The 22,660-nt window shown below is 37.8% G+C and overlaps 1 protein-coding gene across 1 annotated transcript in view; it reads right to left on the bottom strand.

Moving 5' to 3' along the window:
• The window catches only part of unc5ca (unc-5 netrin receptor Ca), a 625,472-nt gene that overhangs the window by 545,047 nt on the left and 57,765 nt on the right, over positions 1–22,660 (bottom strand). The window lies entirely within an intron of this gene.

Below are 22,660 nucleotides of genomic sequence, written 5' to 3'. Positions count from 1 at the left end.
CTAGGCGCTTTGTCTCCTCCAGCGAGCCCTTCCCCGGCTGACACACCAACACACACAGACGTCTTATTTCATTCAAGTTTTTACACTTTTCATTTTTAGCATTTTCGCCGCCGTTTTGAGTCATTTCCTGACGCGGGAAGTCCATCGGGGGGACCGGCGCTTGGCTCCTTGTCACCGCAGGTATTAGAAGGAAAGACATAAACGGTCCAGACGTGGAAGTATGACACGTCTCAGGGACATGTGGCACATATGGAGTGTTGGTGGGGCCACGAGACGCAGACAGGAAGTGACAGGAGGGGGCATGTTGCTAGGGCAGAGAAGACCCCAGTACCAGTCATCTAATGGGTCAGAAGTAATGTGACCTACTGACTGTCAGAAGGGCGGAGAAGCTCGGTTAGTCACACTCTTCCACTAAAAAAAAAAAAAAAAAAAAAAAAAAACCTTCCGGCGTCTCTGGGAAAGTTCTAGAACTTTTTTCCACTGAGGGCCTAACACTGAAAAATTAAAGCATGCGGGGGCCATTTGAATATTTTTGAATTAGTACAGTACATATAAGCTCCAATCAAGTATGATCTTGGACATAACATGTAAAAAAAAAAAAAAAAAGTATATTTATATAGCACTTTTTTCTGGAGACTCAAAGCGGCGTTTATATTAAACATGCTTCACTGATGAGAGGATTTGGCGAGGGCCGTTTGGTCCTACTGATTTCAGCGATCCTTGAACTCATCGTAGTTTGTTTACATGTACAATTTTCTCTAGGGATGTCCGATAATGGCTTTTTGCCGATATCCGATATTCCGATATTGTCCAACTCTTTAATTACCGATACCGATATATACCGATACCGATATCAACCGATACCGATATATACAGTCGTGGAATTAACACATTATTATGCCTAATTTGGACAACCAGGTATGGTGAAAATAAGGTCCTTTTTTAAAAAATGTATAAAATAAAATAAGATAAATGAATTAAAAACATGTGTTGTCTTCATTATAACACTTATATAAGACTTTTAGTCATTTTGATAGTAGGCTAATATAGCTAATATAGATACTTACATCATGTTTTGCCTTCATTATAGCACTTGTATAAGACTTTTAGTCATTTTGATAGTAGGCTAATATAGACACTTACATCATGTGTTGTCTTCATTATAACACTTATATAAGACTTTTAGTCATTTTGATAGTAGGCTAATATAGACACTTACATCATGTGTTGTCTTCATTATAGCACTTGTATAAGACTTTTAGTCATTTTGATAGTAGGCTAATATAGCTAATATAGACACTTACAACATGGGTTTCCTTCATTATAACACTTATATAAGACATTTAGTAATTTTGATAGTAGGCTAATATAGACACTTACATCATGTGTCGTCTTCATTACAACACTTATATAAGACTTTTAGTCATTTTGATAGTAGGCTAATATAGACACTTACATCATGTGTCATCTTCATTACAACACTTATATAAGACTTTTAGTCATTTTGATAGTAGGCTAATATAGACACTTACATCATGTGTCATCTTCATTACAACACTTATATAAGACTTTTAGTCATTTTGATAGTAGGCTAATATAGACACTTACAACATGGGTTTCCTTCATTATAACACTTATATAAGACATTTAGTCATTTTGATAGTAGGCTAATATAGACACTTACATCATGTGTTGTCTTCATTACAACACTTATATAAGACTTTTAGTCATTTTGATAGTAGGCTAATATAGACACTTACATCATGTGTTGTCTTCATTATAACACTTGTATAAGACTTTTAGTCATTTTGATAGTAGGCTAATATAGACACTTACAACATGGGTTTCCTTCATTATAACACTTATATAAGACATTTAGTCATTTTGATAGTAGGCTAATATAGACACTTACATCATGTGTTGTCTTCATTATAACACTTAAATAAGACTTTTAGTCATTTTGATAGTAGGCTAATATAGACACTTACATCATGTGTTGTCTTCATTATAACACTTAAATAAGACTTTTTTTCATTTTAATAGTAGGCTAATATAGACACTTACATCATGTGTTGTCTTCATTATAACACTTATATAAGACTTTTAGTCATTTTGATAGTAGGCTAATATAGACACTTACATCATGTGTTGTCTTCATTATAACACTTATATAAGACTTTTAGTCATTTTGATAGTAGGCTAATATAGACACTTACATCATGTGTTGTCTTCATTATAACACTTAAATAAGACTTTTTTTCATTTTAATAGTAGGCTAATATAGACACTTACATCATGTGTTGTCTTCATTATAACACTTATATAAGACTTTTAGTCATTTTGATAGTAGGCTAATATAGACACTTACATCATGTGTTGTCTTCATTATAACACATTTATAAGACTTTTTTTCATTTTGATAGTAGGCTAATATAGACACTTACATCATGTGTTGCCTTCATTATAACACTTATATAAGACTTTTTTTCATTTTGATAGTAGGCTAATATAGACACTTACATCATGTGTTGCCTTCATTATAACACTTATATAAGACTTTTAGTCATTTTGATAGTAGGCTAATATAGACACTTACATCATGTGTTGCCTTCATTATAACACTTATATAAGACTTTTAATTTTTTGCGGCTCTAGACAGATTTTTTTTGTTGTATTTTTGGTCCAACATGGCTCTTTCAACATTTTGGGTTGCCGACCCCTGGGCTAAACCAACATTACGCACCAAACTTTATCCAAATTCCTTTTTGTGTGGCTCAAACCCGACTTCCAAGGATGGTTTTAATCAACACTTAGTGAGTTTTCTGGACATTCAGGTGCTCGACCAGGAATGAATTAGTCTGAAAGGATTAGTCGATGAGGCAGTTTCAGACATTGCAAGTTGCAAAGGGCGTGTAACGACTTCACAATTTAGTCTGATGTCGAGCTGAGAGTTTCAAAATAAAAGGACACACGGAGTTAGCCTAATTGAAAAAAAAAAAGGCCAGAAGGAAAACAAAAATAAATCAATAAACGCCCTCCCCCCCAATTGTGTCGCCATTATTAGATTCCCCCTGCTGGTATGATGCAGATTAAATCCCCTCCGCTCTCACTCACAGCCTCTTTATTTCCTGCTAACAAACTTTAGACTCTGAGTCGATTTGTCAGGGAGATAATTTGCAAAAATGGCGCATTGTGTTTGTGAGCAATGGAGTCCTTGCTCAGACAACAAATGTGGACATTGTGGGATGAAAATGTACCAAAAAAATCTGTGGCATTATTTAAACAGAGATCCCGCAGAACAGATGTTTATTAATGGCTTCTTTGCCGATATCCGATATTCCGATATTGTCCAACTCTTAATTACCGATTCCGATAGCAACCGATACCGATATATACAGTCGTGGAATTAACACATTATGATGCCTAATTTTGTTGTGATGCCCCGCTGGATGCATTAAACAATGTAACAAGGTTTTCCAAAATAAATCAACTCAAGTTATGGGAAAAAAAATGCCAACATGGCACTGCCATATTTATTATTGAAGTCACAAAGTGCATTATTTGCTTTAAACATGCCTCAAAACAGCAGCTTGGAATTTGGGACATGCTCTCCCTGAGATAATCCTGATACCCATTACAACTATGGGAAGTACTATACTTTGACTTTCACAAAGGGCATTATTTTTTTTAATTTTTTTTTAAACATGCCTCAAAACAGCAGCTTGGAATTTGGGACATGCTCTCCCTGAGAGAGCATGAGGAGGTTGCCCTTTGTGACTTCAATAATAAATATGGCAGTGCCATGTTGGCATTTTTTTCCCCCATAACTTGAGTTGAGTTATTTTGGGAAAACCTTGTTACATTGTTTAATGCATCCAGCGGGGCATCACAACAAAATTAGGCATAATAATGTGTTAATTCCACGACTGTATATATCGGTATCTGTTGATATCGGAATCGGTAATTAAGAGTTGGACAATATCGGAATATCGGATATCGGCAAAAAAGCCATTGTCGGACATCTCTACTCACCAGACTTCTGTTTCTTGATTGGGGTCCCCACACTAATCATGCCCCTTATATACATACTTGCCAACCCTCCCGTTTTTAGCGGGAGAATCCCGGTATTCAGCGCCTCTCCCGACAACCTCCCGGCAGAGATTTTCTCCCGACAAACTCCAGGTACTCAGCCGGAGCTGGAGGCCACGCCCCCTCCAGCTCAATGCGGACCTGAGACTGAGTGGGGACGGCCTGTTCTCACGTCCGCTTTCCCACAATATAAACAGCTTGCCTGCCCAATGACGTCATAACATCTAGGGCTTTTAGAGCGTAGAGTGCACAACTGCGCACACAACAAGGAGACGAAGCAGAAGAACGAGGAAATTACAGACATGGCGACGCCGTCGACGAGCAAAATGAAGAAATACGCTTGCAAGTTCCAAAACGAATGGAAACAAGAATTTCAGTTCATCCAGGACAGTTCGAAGGGGAAGGTGTATGTATGTTGCCTGTAAATATGTAGAACAGACTTCTCCATTGAACACGGTGGCCGAAATGATATACTCATCATGAACGGAGAAGTTAAACAGGACAATACTGCCATCTAATGGATAGCCACCGGAACACTGAAATTCAAGTATTTCTTTTATGTAAATAAAATAAATATATATATATATATATATATATTTATATATATATGTATATATATATATATATATATATATATATATATATATATATATATATATATATATATATATATATATATAGCTAGAATTCACTGAAAGTCAAGTATTTCATACATATATATATATATATATATATATATATATATATATATATATATATATATATATATATATATATATATATATATATATATATATATATATATATATATATATATAGCTAGAATTCACTGAAAGTCAAGTATTTCATACATATATATATATATATATATATATATATATATATATATATATATATATATATATATATATATATATATATATATATATATATATATATATGAAATATATATGAAATACTCGAGTTGGTGAATTCTACCTGTAAATAACCACGCCCCCCGCCCCCTAACACCCCCGACCAAGCCCCCCCACACCCTCACCTCCCGATATTGGAGGTCTCAAGGTTGGCAAGTATGCTTATATACCCGGTCTCATCATCCACTCGATGTGGGTCCAATGTTCGCTCCAGGCGACAGTTTGCATTTCAAGTTTACGGTTTTCTCTTAGCTAGTTTGCCGTTGGCGACGGTTACGTTAGCGGTACTCTCCTACCTCGGTCTTTCCATGCTGTGCTAAGAGGCTACGATTGTGCCTTTTTGCCTGCTGTTTTAGTTTTACCTTACTGGATTAAAAGACTCAGTGTTGCCCTGACAGAATACAAGAGTATGCACAATCACGGCAAATTAACTGTCATCAATTCATTATTGTCAGGTTCTTGGCACCTGTGTTGTCTGCACAGTCAATAACTGCTCCCACTGGAAGACCCAACGAGATGCGGAACTTGGCCCCGGAGGAGCCACCACGTCCTCTCTTCGACATTGCCACGCTAGAGGAAAGAGGACGTGGTGGCTCCTCCGGGGCCAAGTTCCGCATCTCGTTGGGTCTTCCAGTGGGAACAGTTATTAACCGTGCAGACAACACAGGTGCCGAGAACAAGACATCTTCTTGGTCCTTCGAGCCGGATTTCCAACACGTCTGACGATTCCAGCAAGCGTGAGTGAAACCAGAAAGACCATGGCAACCGACTCCTGATTGAGGAAATGCTTTTTCTTCATTTCGGCTGGAATCTGACGACTGACGGACAACCGAGGACAAGAGGAAGGAACGCAGAGTTCCGTGAGTCCAAATTGAATTCTGTCTTTGTTTAAAGGCCTACTGAAAGCCACTACTACCGACCACGCAGTCTGATAGTTTATATATCAATGATGAAATCTTAACATTGCAACACATGCCAATACGGCCGGGTTAACTTATAAAGTGCAATTTTAAATTTCCCGGGAAATATCCGGCTGAAACGTCTCGGTATGATGACGTATGCGCGTGACGTAGTCAGTTAAACGGAAGTTATGGTACCCCGTAGAATCCTATACAAAAAGCTCTGTTTTCATTTCATAATTCCACAGTATTCTGGACATCTTTTGCAATTTGTTTAATGAACAACGAAGGCTGCAAAGAAGAAAGTTGTAGGTGGGATCGGTGTATTAGCAGCGGACTACAGCAACACAACCGGAGGACTTTGTTGGAGAGCTGACACGCTAGCCGGCGACCTCACCTTGACTTCCTACGTCTCTGGGCCGCCAAACGCATCGGGTGAAGTCCTTCGTCCTTCCGTCGATCGCTGGAACGCAGGTGAGCACGGGTGTTGATGAGCAGATGAAGGCTGGATGGCGTAGATGGAGAGCTAATGTTTTTAGCATAGCTCTGTGAGGTCCGGTTGCTAAGTAGGCTTCAATGGCATCGTTAGCACAGCATTGTTAACCTTCGCCAGCCTGGAAAGCATTAACCGTGTATTTACATGTCCACGGTTTAATAGTATTGTTGCTTTTCTATCTATCCTTCCAGTCAGGGGTTTATTTTTTTTGTTTCTATATGCAGTTAAAGCACGATGCTATCACGTTAGCTCGTAGCTAAAGCGTTTCGCCGATGAATGTCCATTTCGCGTTCTCGACTCTCATTTTCAAGAGGATATAGTATCCGAGGTGGTTTAAAATACAAATCCGTGATCCACAATAGAAAAAGGAGAGAGTGTGGAATCCAATGAGCCAGCTTGTACCTAAGTTACGGTCAGAGCGAAAAAAAATATGTATTTCACTGCATTCTAGTCCGTCACTCTAACGTTCCTCATCCACGATCTTTCATCCTCGCTCAAATTAATGGGGTAATGGTCCGAACAGCTCTAGCTGCGTTGAAAACGATAGGAAAATATGAGGGAGTGAACAACTGACAACGTCACGCTACTTCCGGTAGGGGCAAGGTTTTTTTTTATCAGAGACCAAAAGTTGCAAACTTTTTCGACGTTGTTCAATACTAAATCCTTTCAGCAAAAATATGGCAATATCGCAAAATGATCAAGTACGACACATAGAATGGATCTGCTATTCCCGTTTAAATAAAAAAATTTCATTTCAGTAGGCCTTTAATTCTTTGCCTCTTGTCTTGTTTAATAAATGTCACCAGTGTTTGAACCTGACAATTATCTCGTAGTTTTCGGACACCGTCGTCGTGATCACGATTTGAACCCGAAAACTTGAACCCGAGCCGAGCCAGCACCAACAGCTGCAGGAAGCTACTCCCATATTTCACAAAACACACACACACACCCGTGCCTTAGAGCCCGCCGGTGCGTCCGTGAGCACCCCCTCATTACTCTCATTAGCTTTTACAGCACTTGGCTGCTGAAACATCTGCAGAGAAGCCAAGAGTCGAGTCAAGTGCTGCCGATGGCGTCTCAGTCGGTTTGTTGGTTTTCTACGACTTGCGTTTCACACTTTGAAAGCCAATTGCGTGCGAATGTAAGGAAGATCAATTCCCCCGCAGTTCGGGGGGAAAAAAAAAGCGATAATTACCGCGAACAAACGTAGCAAGGTGTGCCTAATGACGACTTTGACACCCACCCAGCATGCTCGACGGCGACGGAATCCGCCGGTTTGCCTGTTTCGCCGCGGTCGTTCAGCGCTCATCCCTGCAATTACCAAAACATCTTCAAAAAAGGACGGAAATGAGCGCCTCGGCACAAAGAATAAAAAAAAACATCACGCTGAGCGCTTTTCTCGCCAGGCTCAATCCGACCATTCCAGCTGCTGCAGCCAATCAAGAGCGGGCGTAATTTCCCAGCATGGCCCGCCGCGATGGGCCGGCGACACCGCGCCGCCGCTGTGCCGCCGCCCACCCGGAAAATATACAGCGTCAGGCACGCCGAACACGCACGGAGCGTCAACTTTACTGTGGAAACTCCAACTAACGCACGTCGGAGGGGCTGTTTGCAACCTACGGGGGCGCTAACTTTCTTAAATTATTCAATCTATATATAAATGACATTTGTAAAGTTACAAAAGATTTAAAGTTAGTATTATTTGCGGATGATACAACAGCGTTTTGTTCAGGAGAGAACACACAGGAGATAATACAAATAATAGCAGAAGAAATTAACAAATTAAAAAGATGGTTTGACAAAAACAGACTATCGTTGAATCTTAGTAAAACTAAAATAATGCTATTTGGTAATAGTAGAAGAGAAAGTCAAACACAAATACAAATAGACGGAATAGAAATTGAAAGAGTAAATGAAACCAAATTTCTAGGTATAATGATTGATGATAAATTTAACTGGAAATCTCACGTAAAAAATATACAACATAAAGTAGCAAGAAACACGTCAATAATGAATAAAGCAAAACATGTTCTAGACAAAAAATCACTTCATATTCTCTACTGCTCACTAGTGTTACCATATCTGAGCTACTGTGTAGAAATATGGGGAAATAATTACAAAAGTACACTTCATTCATTAACGGTGTTACAAAAAAGATCAGTTAGAATAATACATAATGTTGGATATAGAGAACATACAAATCCTTTATTTATTGAATCAAAGATACTGAAATTCCACGACATAGTGAATTTGCAAACAGCTAAAATTATGCACAAAGCAAACTATAACCTGCTACCCAAGAATATACAACAATTCTTCTCAACAAAAGAGGAGAAATATAATCTTAGAGAAAAATGTAATTTAAAACATTTGTACGCACGTACAACACTTAAGACCTTCAGTATATCAGTATGTGGAATTAAATTATGGAATGGATTAAGCAAAGCAATCAAACAATGTACTAATATGATCCACTTCAAGAAACTCTTCAAACTTAAAGTGTTTACAAAGTACAAAGAAGAAGAACCATGACAAACATTCTCAATTTATTTCATCCATTCATTCATTCATTCTTAAAGTAATCTTACTTATCTCATCATATGAAATATGACTTTCTTCACCAATTATTATTATTAAATTCTTACTATTATTTATTTATTTATTTTTATTGTGATTACATATGGAGTTTATTGTGAAAAAATTGAGAACAGGAAGTGAATAAAAAAAGTTTCAGCAACTGTTATGTAAAGAAAAGGGGTAGGATTAAATAAGCTCTGCTTCTTCCTACTCCTTTTCGAACATGTTGAAAAGAGAAACTGGAAATTGTGATGTATCATGTTGTATGCTTGCATGTTCCAAATAAACTCAAACTCAACTCAAAAAAGGGGAACTGCATTTTTTGGGGGGGGATTTTGCTTCTTGTTCACAATCATTAAGAGAGACAAGAAGACACACTGCAAAAACTGAAATCTAAGTAAGATTAAATATCTCAAATAAGGGTGATATTTGCTTATTTTCTGTCTGATAAGATAATTCTTCTCACTAAGCAGATTTTATATTAGAGTGTTTTACCGTACTTTTCGGAGTATAAGTCGCTCCGGAGTATTAGTCGCTCCGGCCGAAAACGCATAATAAAGAAGGAAAAAAACATATATAAGTCGCACTGGTGTATAAGTCGCATTTTTTGGGGGGAAATGTATTTGATAAAAGCCAACACGAAGAATAGACATTTGAAAGGCAATTTAAAATAAATAAAGAATAGTGAACAACAGGCTGAATAAGTGTACGTTATATGAGGCATAAATAACCAACTGAGAACTAGGGATGATACTCGAAACCGGTTTTCCCGGTTGTTCGATAAGAAAAGAACCGAGTCCTCGGACTTGAATCCCTTTTTGAGAACCGTTATCGAGACCACTATAGTAAAGAAAATAGTTGGTTCTTTATTCGAATCCCTCGGAACGAATCCCGTCCCGACCAGAAATGCTCCGCGTGACATCATAAGAAATGGCGTCACGTAGCTCAGTCATTAGGCGCAGATAGCGAAAGCAGGAAAAAAATGGACGGGGAAAAAGCGCTCCAAGGTGTAATAAAGTTCAAAACAAAAAGGTATAATCCAATGAATAACTTTACTGAGAGATTTGAGCAGGGTACAAACACATGACGAACACTTTTACGACCAACCGGAAACATAGCAACCAGGCTAGCAACGCACCTCCTTTACGGCAGCTGTCGCAACGTTCTTATAGCAACCGCAGCACATACATATATATACAACATAACTCCCTTTTTTAACTTTTGTTTTTCTTTCCTTGTAAACAAAACAAAATCACACTGTAGATGTGTTGTCTGTCTAATTATAAATAATGCAGACGAGGCGTGTTGGCTGAGTTCTTGTCGTTTACTTTCACAGCGTGGCAACATGAAACACTTTTCGGGGTTACCGCGCATGCTCGTCACTCCCGTTGCATGTTGGGTAGTGTAGTTGTTATATTCCCTAGCTCATCACATATTCCCCCTTCCTGTTAACTCAATAAAGTGTATTTCTTTTTTTAGCTTTAACTTTTCATTTTTTAGCATTGTAACCACATTTGCAAACAACTTTTCTCTTCATGGAATGTTCTTTCAATAAAGAAATAAAGCGCAAAAATGTCAAAGCATCATAACAAACAGTTATGTCAAATAGCAGCAGAAGTGCACTTTTTGGAGAGCTGTATTATTTTCAGTTTTGTGCCCAAGGGACTGATTTTATTTAACACTATATTATTATTTATACACCTATAGTGATCACAGAGACAGGTTGTTTTCGTGTTACTGTATATTTTTGTATTTATGAAAAATCCCACTAAATATACTTTGGGTAACAACAGTCAATATTTATTTTTTTTATTTTATTTTTTTAGGGGGGTAACAGTCAATATTTATTTATTTCTTAGATTAAATTGTTTTCTAATACAATAAAAGTGAGCTTTTGTTAAACCAAATATTGTGTGTTTTTTTTCCATATACAACAACCTATCTGGACTCGATAAGGAATCGGTTCGATAAGAGGAATCGATAATAGACTCGAACTCGATAATAACATCATCCCTACTGAGAACGTGCCTGGTATGTTAACGTAACATATTATGGTAAGAGTCATTCAAATAACTATAACATATAGAACATGCTATACGTTTACCAAACAATCTGTCACTCCTAATCGCTAAATCCCATGAAATCTTATAGGTCTAGTCTCTTATGTGAATGAGCTAAATAACATTATTTGATATTTTACGCTAATGTGTTAATAATTTCACACATAAGTCGGTCCTGAGTATAAGTCGTACCCCCGGCCAAACCATTAAAAAAACTGCGACTTATACCGTATTTCCTTGAATAGCCGCAGGGGCGCTAATTATTTTAAAACTTCTTCTCACTCCGGTGCTTACCTTATCATAAAAAGCACATTTAATAAAAAAAAACATTATTATGGTCCTACCTTTACTTATAAATGATGTCCATCTGCAGCTGCTTCTGATCAAAGGCAGTCTTCCTTATCTTTCTTCAGTTTTAAAAGTCTCTGGAGATATTCCTTTAATTATTACCTCCTGCTTCGATTGATAGTTCAGTTTAGAAAACTGTTTTATTTTACATATGTAATCCTCCATGGTAAAAGTGCAAGCAAACGATCGCGGCTCACGCATGCTGCTTGTTGTCTTCTTCTGCAGCACCGGTCTTCTGCAGTACTGGTAGTCGCAAGAAGGATCACCAGCGCCATCTACCACCAGGAGGTGGGAGTCATTTAATGACTCATATTTGACCCGGCGGAAGTGCCAAGCAATGCGCTAATTATTTTGCGAAACGAGTTTGACCCGGCTGTAATTCTAGGCAGGCGAATACTATATCCCAGGCCAAACTACGAAAAAAACTCCGACTTATAGGCCGAAAAATACGGTACTTGTTTTAAGGGTTTTGGTCCTAAATGATCTCAGTAAGATATTACAGCTCGTTGCTAAGATGTTATGACCTATATTGAGTAAAACATGCTTGAAACTAGAATAGCAAGTGTTGCAAAGCTGTGTCATTAAAACTCGCAAGTATAAAACTACTTTTTAAAAGTAATAATTTCTTATTTCAAGTATGAAAAAAAAAAAATCATGATTTTGACACAATTGTGTCTCATAATTAAAACAGATGACAGCCAAATGGACTTTGCTGTTTTATAATCAATGAAACAATAGACAATGCGTACTCATATAGTAGTACAGTTGGCACAGTACAGCAAACTGACAGTTAATATTTAAACATTTGACATTTCTAACAATTTTGAACAGAAATAGTTCATGCACATTCAGATAAATTCTTAAAAATTACAATTAAAAACAATTTGTCTATATGCGCACTAATTGACTGAAAGAGCACGCACTTGACGCGATGATGTCATGTTATCGATGGAAAAATGCATTTTTAGACCATATGATTTGCCTGAGCGGCTAGGAGACCCCGAGAGTAACAAGATGTTGCCTTTCCATTAAGAACAATAAACTAGTTTTTAGTATAAGTTTGCTGGTTTCGAGAAATGTAATGCCGAGCGCATATCATTATGTCAAGATAATGGCACTAGCATTTACTTCATTTAAGAATATTTTTCAACATATTTTTTTTTTCTACCAAGAAAAGTGCACTTGTTATTAGTGAGAATATACTTATTTTAAGGTATTTTGGGGTTTATTGAGGTTAGCTAATTTGACTTGTTTTGGAAAGTCTTGACAAGCCAAATTGTCTTGTTCTATTGGCAGATAATTTTGCTTAGTTCAAATAAAATACCCCTAATTTTTGTTCTTGTTTTTGAACACTGACTTTTTGCAGTGCAGAAGGTTTTTATTGGTTTTTTATTTTGCATTCTAACTGGGCGATATGGCCTTTTATTAATATCTCAATATTTTTAGGCCATGTCACGATACACGATATAGTATATCTGGATATCTTGCCTTAGCCTTGAATGAACACTTGATGCATATAATCACAGCAGTATGATGATTCCATGTGTCTACATTAAAACATTCTGGTTCATACTGCATTAATATATGCTCATTTTCATCTTTCATGCAGAGAGGGAAATCACAACTAAGTCAATTGACCAAAATAGTTATTAAGCAGTGGCCCAAACATTCATGTCATTTCCAAAACAGAAAGTGCAAGATTGTCAAAGACATTTTAAAATAAGCTATTAGTGCACTTTTGGTGGTGGGACCGGTACTTTTTAGAGGCGGTATAGTACCGAATACGATTCATTAGTATCGCGGTACTGTTCTAATACGGGTATACCGTACAACCCTACTAAAGAGGAAGCAGATAAATATTGCAATTAGGGCTGCAACTAACGATTAATTTTAGGGATGTCCGATAATGGCTTTTTGCCGATATCCGATATTCCGATATTGTCCAACTCTTTAATTACCGATACCGATATCAACCGATACCGATATCAACCGATACCGATATCAACCGATACCGATATCAACCGATATATACAGTCGTGGAATTAGCACATTATTATGTCTAATTTGGACAACCAGGTATGGTGAAGATAAGGTACTTTTAAAAAAAAATTATAAAATAAAATGAGATAAATAAATTAAAAACATTTTCTTGAATAAAAAAGAAAGTAAAACAATACAAAAACAGTTACATAGAAACTAGTAATTAATGAAAATGAGTAACATTAACTGTTAAAGGTTAGTACTATAAGTGGACCAGCAGCACGCACAATCATGTGTGCTTACGGACTGTATCCCTTGCAGACTGTATTGATATATATTGATATATAATGTAGGAACCAGAATATTAATAACAGAAAGAAACAACCCTTCTGTGTGAATGAGGAGGGAGGTTTTTTGGGTTGGTGCATTAATTGTAAGTGTATCTTGTGTTTTTTATGTTGATTTAATTAAAAAAAAAAAAAAAAAAAAAAAAAAAAAAAAAACTGATACCGATAATAAAAAAAACGATACCGATAATTTCCGATATTACATTTTAACGATATTATCGGACATCCCTAATTAATTTTATAATCGATTAATCTGTCGATAATTACTTCGATATATCGATTAATAATCGGATAAAAGAGACAAACTACATTTCTATCCTATCCAGTATTTTGTTGAAAAAAAACAGCATACTGGCACCATACTTATTTTGATTATCGTTTCTCAGCTGTTTGTAAATGTTGCAGTTTATAAATAGAGGTTTATTAAAAAAATAAAAATTTAAAAAAATTTAAAAAAAACCTCTGCGCATGCGCATAGCATAGATCCAACGAATCAATGACTAAATTAATCGGCAACTATTTTAATAATCGATTATAATCGATTTAATCGATTAGTTGTTGCAGCCCTAATTGCAATATTAGTGTGCAACAACACTACTCAAAAATGTACATGCAGTGTAAATATTGACGCAAATTGGTAAACAAGTATTATCAATCCCGAACTGTTCTATCTTAGAGGTGCCTCAACACAACTTAGAGCCTTGAGTGGCTGCAGAGTGCTGATGCGTGCCCGGCGGATATTACCCTTAAAGCGCTGGCGTGTGTTTGAATTGAACATGCGGGACAGTGCATTGTGGGTCCGCGCCCGCATGCCGACATGCAATATTTATCTCCAATATATTCATAGAATAGCCAGTAAAGCTGGGCTGAGTGCCGCCGAGGTCTCGCTATGCTGCAGTAATAGGCAGTTAGGACGACGCTGTACGTGCACATGTGGACTTCCTGCCTCTATGCCTCTTCCTGCACGCATGTGTGTCTGTGTGTTCTTGTATTTCTACCCTTCTTGAGACATCAACAAGGAAAAGTACCTTCCATATGAGGACCGGTGAACAAGTTAGGACATAAATCATGCTCCCAATACGGAAAACCATTACATCTAATAGAGAATGTCTCATGTGCACCCCTGGTGGTGAAATCTATCAAAATTAGGGGTGGTCCCAAAAAAGGAGGGATTTTTCTAATTGACGGTGTGTCGGTTTTAAAAAGTCCTCCCCCTCTGGTCAACATATGAAATAACAAGTGTGTGTAAAAAGTTGAAGTGCTCCCCTCTGGCCAACATATGTAATAACAAGTGCGTTTAAAAAAGTGTAAGTGCTCCCCCTCTGAATAACAAGTGTGTGTATGAAATTGAAATGTGCCCCCTTTGACCAAAATTAATTAAAATAAATGCATATGTATTTAGAGACATACTGTAATAACTTCAAGTAAATAATTAACATTAAAAACCAAATACAAACGAAAAATTAAAAAAATTTAAAAAATAACTAAAAAGCAGCCTTTTTCTCACAATGTGTCGACTTTTTTCTTATAAAATTGGGAACAATTTCTCATAGTCTTTCTGTTTCTGTAATATTGCAATATTTTCTCGTAAAATTATTCCTTTTTTTTTAGGTATGATTATTATTTTTAATGCAAAACGGTGAATTCGTCATATAAAATTCTGACTTTTGTCACAATATTGCCCATTTTTTTGTTGTTCTTGTAAAATACTGAAATTTTTGGAGTAAAATTATGACTTTTGTCATCATTTTGTCAAGTAAAATTCCGATTACTATTATAATATTGCCAACATTTTAATGTTTTCTTATAAAATTGTGACTTCTGTCAAGTAAAATGTTGACTCTTTCCATTAAATTGCCAAAATATGAAAGCTTTTCTTGTAAATGTGTGACTGTTATTGAGTCAATTTCCAACTTTTGTCATATCGCACAAATGTTCGGTTTCTCTTGCAAAATTTTGACGTGCGTTGAGCAAAATTCCGACTTTTATTATAGGCAAGGCAAGGCAACTTTATTTGTATAGCGCTTTTCATACACAAGGCAGACTCAAAGTGCTTCACAGACAACAAAGTGAAATGAAAGAAAATAAAAGCAAAATTAAAATGCAGACAATAAAAATAAAAATAAAAACAGTGCAGACGTTAAAAGTTAAAAGATTAAAAGATTAAAAGATTTAGCTGAAAGCTAAGGTGAACATAAAAGTCTTCAGTCTAGTTTTAAAAGTAGTGAGAGTTGGGGAGAGTCTGACATCTTCAGGAAGTTTATTCCAGCTATGTGTTGCATAGTGACTGAATGATGATCTCCCTTGATTTGAGTTTACTCTTGGAACCGCTAACAGATTGGTCTCAGAAGATCTTAGTGATCTAGAGGGCGTATATAGTGGGAGCATATCAGTGATATACTTGGGCCCTAGACCATGTAGTGATTTATATGTGAGCAGGAGGATTTTGAAATCTATTCTCTGATGTACAGGGAGCCAATGTAAGGATTTAAGAATTGGTGTAATGTGCTCACATTTTTTGGTCTTTGTTAGAACTCTAGCAGCAGCGTTCTGAACAAGCTGTAGCTGCCTGACAGTTTTTTTGGGAAGACCTGCAAGGAGACCATTACAATAGTCTAGCCTACTGGTAATAAAGGCATGTACAAGTTTTTCTAAGTCTTGAGCTGACATGAGCCCTCTAAGTCTTTTTACATTTTTGAGGTGATAGTAGGCCGATTTTGTTACTGATTTGATGTGACTGTCGAAATGTAAATCAGAATCTAAAATAACCCCAAGATTTCTGGCTTTATTTGAGGTTTTCAGGGACAGTGATTGAAGGTGTTGGATGACTTTAAACCTTTCTTTTTTAGCACCAAAAACAATTATCTCAGTTTTATCTTCATTTAGTTGTAGGAAATTTTGGCACATCCAGTGTTTGACTTGCTCAATGCACTGGCACAGAAGATCTATGGGGCGATAGTCATTTGGTGATAGCGCTACATAGATTTGGGTGTCATCGGCATAGCAATGATGGTCAATGTTATTATTTTGCATGATTTGTCCTAGTGGGAGCATATAGATGTTAAATAAAGTCGGCCCCAAGATTGAACCTTGGGGGACTCCACACGTTACGTTGGTTGGTTCTGATACAAAGTCACCAATGGAAACAAAATAGTTCCTATCTTGTAGATATGACTTGAACCAGCTTAAAACTGTGCCTGAGATCCCCACCCAGTTTTCCAACCTGTCCAAAAGTATTGAGTGGTCGACAGTGTCAAATGCAGCACTGAGGTCCAAAAGCATTAATACTGAGGTTTTGCCAGAGTCTGTGTTTAGACGGATGTCATTTATAACTTTAAGAAGGGCCGTCTCTGTGCTATGAAGAGGTCGAAATCCTGACTGGAAGTTGTTGTGGCAGCCAGTAGAAGCCAAGAAGTGATTTAGTTGTTGGAGGACAACTTTCTCAATTATTTTACTTATGAATGGTAGATTTGAAATTGGTCTGTAGTTGTTGATAACAGAGGCATCTAGGCTCTGCTTTTTTAGAAGAGGTTTAATGACTGCAGTTTTGAAAGCCTTCGGGAAATTGCCCGATTTAATAGAATTATTAACTATTTGCAAGATGTCTGTTGATAGGCAGTCAAAAACATTCTTAAAGAAGTTGGTAGGTAAAACATCAAGGCAGCAGGTGGATGACTTTAGAGCTGTCACCGTTTCCACTAGAGTTTTAGAGTCTATGGCATTAAAGCTTGCCATCATTGCTGTGTTACTTTTGCCTAAATGGGGTGGTGATCCAACTTTTTTACTTGAGATATTGATGGTGCGTCTGATGCCTTCAATTTTATCAGTATAAAAGAATGCAAAGTCATTGCATTTCTGCGTGGAATGGAGTTCGGCTGGTATTTGTGTTGGGGGTTTAGTCAGTCTGTCAACGATTGTGAATAGGGTTTTGGCCTTATTTGTGTTGCTGTTTATGATATTGGAGAAGAATGTTTCTCTAGCACTTTTTAAGACTAAATTGTAGGCCTGGAGGCTCTCTTTATAGATGTCATGGTGAATATGAAGTTTTGTATTCCGCCAGATTCGTTCAGCCTTCCTGCACTCTCTTCTCTGGGCTGTTACAGCAGCAGATTTTCTCCAGGGTGCCTTTTGCTTGCCAGAAATCGTTTTAACTGTAACAGGTGCAATGATATCTATGATATTCACAATTTTGGAATTAAAGTTGCTTACAAGATCATCAGCATGACATGGGTTTAGAGGTGGTAGTGAGGAGATGGCGTTTTTAAAGAGGACATTAGCATGTTCATTTATGTACCGCTTTTTGACATTCTTTGATTCTGTTTGTGTGTCCGGAATTACAGAAATATTAAAGAAAACACAGAAATGATCAGACAATGAAGGATCAATCACAAGAACATCAGAAACATTGAGACCTTTTGTGATAATCAGGTCCAGGGTGTGTCCCTTATAATGTGTAGCCTCTTTCACATGTTGAGACAGTTCAAATGTGTCTAAAATAGTAAAAAGTTCTTTTGCGCCCTTGTCATTTAAATCGTCAATATGAAAATTAAAATCACCAGTTATAACCAGGCAGTCAAAGTCAGTGGAGATGCTAGACAATAGTTCAGTAAAATCATCAAAAAAATTTGCAGAATATTTAGGTGGCCTGTAGATAATAAACAAGAGAATTTTGGGAGAGCATTTCAACACAGCACACAGGTATTCAAATGATGTAAACTCACCGAGTGACATCTGTTTCCCCTGAAACATGTTTTTAAATATAGCAGCAACCCCTCCACCTCTTTTCCCCGATCTACATATATCAATGAAGTTATAGTTGGGGGGTGCTGTCTCGATCAGAATGCTTGCACTGTTATTTTGTTCCAGCCATGTTTCAGTTAAAAACATAAAGTCAAGTTTAGAAGTGCTAATAAAATCATTGACTAAAAATGATTTGCTATTCAGAGACCTGACATTGAGCAGACCCATCCTGATGGTGTTATTGACAGGCTTCCATGTTGGCTTTGATTTGGAGATAATAGGAATGAGATTGTTTAGGTTAGCAGGGTGGCTAAGTTTCCCAATGTTTACTCTCTTGGTAGTCACAACAGGGATGTAGAAGGTGCCATGATTTGATGTAGGCAACCTTGGGCCCAGCTGATAATGTGGTCTACTGCTGAACCCTTTTCTGTATCAGAAATATTCAGGACTGCTGTCAGGGCGAGGCGGGGTTTGCCGTAAGGGGGAGGGGGAGTGAGCAGCGTCAGAGCTGGGACGAACTACTGAAGGTGGACGTTGAGGGCGTGTAAGGGGTTGGCGTGAGAAAGGTGAAGTATGGCTGGGGGGTTGTGGAGCACGCCTTCGTGGAGGGGGTGGTGGAGGTGAGCGATGATCTAGGGGGGTAAAAATCTGAGTAGGGTGGGGCGTGAGTGGGGGTAGCTCCCGGAACTCCAAGGGGGAGAAGGGGGGAGAAAGGTCTACTTGAGGGAGGGAGAAAGATGGAGACGTGGATGGCTTGGGGGATGTGGGGGAGGGATCTTCACATGCATTCAGAATGGAGGGAGGGGCGGTAGAGGAGGATAGACACCTCTCCTCTTTGCTCTGGTGTATCTCATGGTCGACGTTCTCCTTTTGCAGTGGCGGTCCTCCTTCGACGTTCCTGATAGGCTGTGTTGTGTCTTCCTTCCTCGGTGGCTCCTCTTGTCTCTTGTCCTTGGCAGTGATGATAGATGCAAGATGCAGGAAGTGAAACATGTTGTTCATGAATAGCTTTACTCCCATCTTATTCAGGCAAAGTCCGTCTGCCTTAAAAAGATGCCTGCGGTCCCAGAAAAAGCTAAAATTGTCAATAAAATGCATTGAACGAGCAAGAAGTGCACTTGATAGCCACTCATTCAGCGAGTAAAGTCTACTGAATCTCTCAGCTCCTCTCCTGATTGGGGGTAGAGGACCACTGATAAAAACGTCAGCATTCACAGCGCTGACTGTTTCAAAGAGTTTATTGAAGTGCTCTTTCAGCTCTCTTGATTGTTGTTTTACAATGTCATTAAAACCAATGTGCAGGATGATATTTTTCACATTTGGGTGTGCAGCGACAATTTCCAGGATTCTTTTTTCCATGTCAGATACCATATCCTTCGGAAAGCAGAGTACTTTGGTGTTATTATTGCTTTTCATATCTTTTACAGAAAAGTCCCCCACAATCAGATTTTCAGGAGCTCTCGTTAGCTTTCTCTGTGGTGTAAAGTTAGCAGGTCTTACCCTTCTGCGTGGTGATGGTGGGTTATTCAGGCAATCAGAGGGGGATCCATTGTCCATCAACAGTGGGGCAAACCTGTTCTTTAGTTGGACACTTGCTTGCTGGGGAGGTTTATTGGTAGTTCTCCTCTTCTCAGCTGTCCGCTGCTGTGTCCTACGTGGCAGTGGAGTTGATGACGCAGTATGCCTGGCTGAAGATGGTAGCGCAGGCCAGCCGGTCAGATCAGAGATATCGGGGCGCTGGGTCCTGCCAGATATCCATTCTCCCTTGTCGCAGGGAGGTGGTCTTCTCTTTGGCTTTGCACCAAGTGTGTTCCAGGGAGGATTTTCACTGGTAGATTTATTACCCTCTACAGGGACCTCCCGTTTCTTCGTAGCTTCATTGTTGCTAGTTAGCTGGGTTGTAGCATGGTGCTGTCCAGTGTTTTCAGTCGACAGGAGTGCTAGAGTGGTGTTGTAGCCACATTGTCCATTCACTTCTAAATTCACTTCCAACCGATTCATTTTTATTTCCAACAGTAAAATCTTCTTTAGCAGTTTGTGGTAATCTTCCGTAGAGAAAGGAGGCATCTTATGCTGATTACCTTTAGCACTGTAGCACAGGCTCGGGCTCAGGCTTATCTTGAATGGTAGGCCTCCTCGCGTAGTGTTGAGGACGTCGTAAAAATATTGAAAAATGCCTCTGTTATCTAAAAGAAAATATAGTCCCACTGGTTTGGTAAGTATCCAAGAGCTGTTGCTCTTTGTGTAAGAAAATAGCAGCAGATAGTAGCAAAAAATGCAAGCAGAAGCGAGAGCAAGCGAGAGCAAGCAGTAGTATTATAATACTAGAGGCATTTTTCCGAGGTCTCAAGAAGGTAGAAAATAAATGTATCAAAATTAGGGTGGTCCCAAAAAAGGAGGGATTTTTCAAATTGACTGTGTGTTGGTTTTAAAAGTGCTCCCCCTCTGGTCAACATATGAAATAACAAGTGTTTGTAAACATTTGAAGTGCTCCCCCTCTGGCCAACATATGTAATAACAAGTGTGTACAAGAAATTGAAATGTGCCCCCTTTGGCCAAAATTAATTTAAAAATATAATATGTATTTTGAGTAAAATTCCAACTTTTGTAATAATATCGCACAAATGTTCGGTTTCTCTTGTAAAATTTTGATGTGCGTTGAGCAAAATTCCGACTTTTATTATAATACTAAAGGCATTTTTCCGAGGTCTCAAGAAGGTAGAAAATAAATGTATCAAAATGAGGGTGGTCTCAAAACAGGAGGGATTTTTCGGTAGAAAATGGATGGATGGATGGACTGTGTGTCGGTTTTAAAAGTGTTCCCCCTCTGGTCAAAATATGAAATAACAAGTGTGTGTAAAAATTTGAAGTGCTCCCCCTCTGGCCAACATATGTAATACCACGTGTGTGTAAGAAATTGAAATGCGCCCCCTTTGGCCAAAATTAATGAAAATAAATAAATAAATAAATATGTATATAGAGACATACTGTAATAACTTCAAGTAAATAATGAAGATTAAAAACCAAATACAAAGAAAAAATTTAAAAAATGAACTAAAAGCAGACTTTTTCTCACAATGTGTCGACTTGTTTCTTATAAAATTGGGAACAATTTCTCATATTCTTTCTGTTTCTGTAATACTGCAATATTTTCTCGTAAAATTATTACTTTTTTTTTAGGTAAGATTATTGTTTTTAATGCAAAATGGTGACATTTGTCATATCAAATTCTGACTTTTATCACAATATTGCCAATTTTTTTTTGTTGTTCTTGTAAAATAGTGACATTTTTGGAGTAAAATTATGACTTTTGTCATCATGTTGCCGAGTAAAATTCCTATTATTATTATAATGTATATATATATATATATATATATATATATATATATATATATATATATATATATATATATATATATATATATATATATATATATATCTTATAAAATTGTGACTTTTGTCAAGTAAAATGTTGACTCTTTTCATCAAATTGCCAAAACGTTAAAGCTTTTCTTGTAAATGTGCAACTGTAATTGGGTATAATTCCAACTTTTGTCATAATATCGCACACATGTTCGGTTTCTCTTGCAAAATGTTGACGTGCGTTGAGCAAAATTCCGACTTGTATCATCATACTAGACGTAGGCATTTTTCTGAGGTCTCAAGAAGGTGGAAAATACAAGAATGTGTGTGTTTGAGTGTGTGTGTGTATGTGTGTGTGTGTGTGTGTGTTACAGTGTGCAGGACTGGCAAACTGGCTCGACAAGCTTAGTACCATTATCAAGATTTACAGCGATGCTCATGTGGGACTCGCATCCACACAAAAAAAAAGAAGCGCGGCCCAGACGCAACCCGTGTCCCAATTAGAGAGCAACCGCACACACACACACACACACACACACACACACACACTCACACACACGCACACACATCCTTTCCTCATAGCATCTCTGGGTCCCACTATCTGTCTGCCTCAGACACTTGTGCATATTCACGCACTAACACACACTCCTTCAAACACTCCCCGCAGGGATGCCAAGCATGCGGACTGGAGAGAGAAAACAAAGAAAAGAAAGCAGGATTCCAAACAGTTGGGAGATGAAGCTGCTTTGCGACAACACGGTCTCACACTTTCATCACAAGACGGGAAAACGGACTCCTTGACTTCATTGGAGCCTGCAAAAGAGTGTGTTTGTGTGTGTCTGCTGTC

The sequence above is a fragment of the Entelurus aequoreus genome, linkage group LG17 (genome assembly GCF_033978785.1).
Source record: "Entelurus aequoreus isolate RoL-2023_Sb linkage group LG17, RoL_Eaeq_v1.1, whole genome shotgun sequence".
Lineage (NCBI taxonomy): Eukaryota > Metazoa > Chordata > Actinopteri > Syngnathiformes > Syngnathidae > Entelurus > Entelurus aequoreus.
This window is presented reverse-complemented; position numbering and strand designations above follow the sequence as displayed.